We start from the raw sequence: 1,596 nt of genomic DNA on the forward strand, positions 1-1,596 counted from the left end.
ACGAGTTCGTCGCGTTTCCAGTTTCGTTTTTGTTCGTTTTATGCGTAATTTTTGTTTTGTTTCACGAAGTTTATGAACCGGAGCTCTAGTTCTATAGTTGTACCACCTGTGGAAGATCCAAAATCAATTATTCACAAAAATAAGAACAAAGCAATCAGGGAATCAAGCGGTAAAGAGAAAATTCAAGACGAAAAGGTGGTAGATTACGAGCCCAAAGCACCTGAATCTGAAGAAGAAAGTGACACCGAGCTAAAAGAAGAGATGGAAAACATTGCAGATATAACCATGAAGGAATACAAGAAGAAGATGCGAGAGGATACCGAACCAGGTCTTGTTCAACCCGCCATTCCATCAACCGCAAACTTTGAATTGAAGGGGCACATTCTCGCTCAACTGAAGGAAATCCCATTCTACGAGAAGGATCATGAAGATGCCTATAAACACATTGATGAGGTCAACGACATAGCTGACTACTTCAACATCCCCAACGTGTCACGCGAGACTGTCCTACTTCGTATGCTACCAGTTACATTCAAGGGAGCCGCGAAACATTGGTTGAAGGCACTACCTCCGGGATCCATTACAACATGGGCCAAGATGTGCGAAGAGTTCATTCAGCAGTTCTGTCCTTCCTCAAAAGTCTCAAAATTAAAGAAAGCAATCACAAACTTCGAACAACAAGGATGAGAGTCACTCTATGAAGCATGGGAGAGGTACAAAGGGTTGCTGAGAAACTATCCACAAAATGACCTTAATGTTCAACAAGAGGTCACCATCTTCTATGATGGAGTGAATGTTACAACCAGGCAACTCCTTAACTCCCAAGGACCAGTCACGAAGAAGGTACCAGCTGACATTAAAAGTTTTATTGAAGAATTCTCTAACCACTCAAGAGAATATTATAAAACAAGAAACGACTCAACTCGAGGGGCGATGAACTCAGTTTCAGATGATATGGCGGCAATGATGGCTAAGTTGGATAGCATGGATCGAAGGATGAAAAAGATGGACCAATCCATCCACGTCATCTGAGTGGGTTGTGATAATTGTAGCGGGCCTCACCTTATCAAAGATTATGACTTGGATGAGAACGGAAACTGAAAAGATCAAGTGTGTTATTCAAGCGGGGATAGGTTTGATGATGATTGGAGGAAACCTAGAAAGGAATGACTACCATATGATCAGTATAAGAAGGCTAAGGAGGAAAAATATAGGCAAAAGACGTGATGGTTTTATCAAAGAGAAGAGCTGATTCAAGAAAAGAAGATGGGTCTTGAAGAGATGCTTACACGATTTGCATCCGTATCTGAGAAGAGACACAATGAAACCGACGCGACGATACGAGAGCAACAAGCAATGATGAAGGAGCAGCAAGCATTGATGAGAAATCAGCAAGCCTCGATCCTCAACATCGAGAAGCAACTAGGCAACTTGTACAACAATTCAAAGAGCGTTCACTGGGCGGACTTCCAAGCAACATCGAGAAAAATTCGAGAGTGGCTCATATAAATGCAATAACAACAAGGTTTGGGAAAATTTTCACTCCTATGACACCAATCTAGAATGAAGATCCAAGAGTGGTGCAGGAAAAAGGAA

The 1,596-nt window shown here is 41.9% G+C and overlaps 1 non-coding gene across 1 annotated transcript; it reads right to left on the reverse strand.

The window, feature by feature from the left end:
• Nucleotides 1-645: 645 nt before the first annotated feature.
• On the reverse strand, nucleotides 646-752 carry LOC145135088 (small nucleolar RNA R71). The gene has a single exon (XR_013719568.1). It is a non-coding gene; the product is annotated as a small nucleolar RNA R71 (small nucleolar RNA).
• Between the last annotated feature and the right edge of the window lie 844 nt (nucleotides 753-1,596).

Source organism: Lactuca virosa, chromosome 8 (assembly GCF_052849685.1).
Source record: "Lactuca virosa cultivar CGN04683 chromosome 8, Lactuca_virosa_CGN04683_v6, whole genome shotgun sequence".
Classification (NCBI taxonomy): Eukaryota; Viridiplantae; Streptophyta; class Magnoliopsida; order Asterales; family Asteraceae; genus Lactuca; species Lactuca virosa.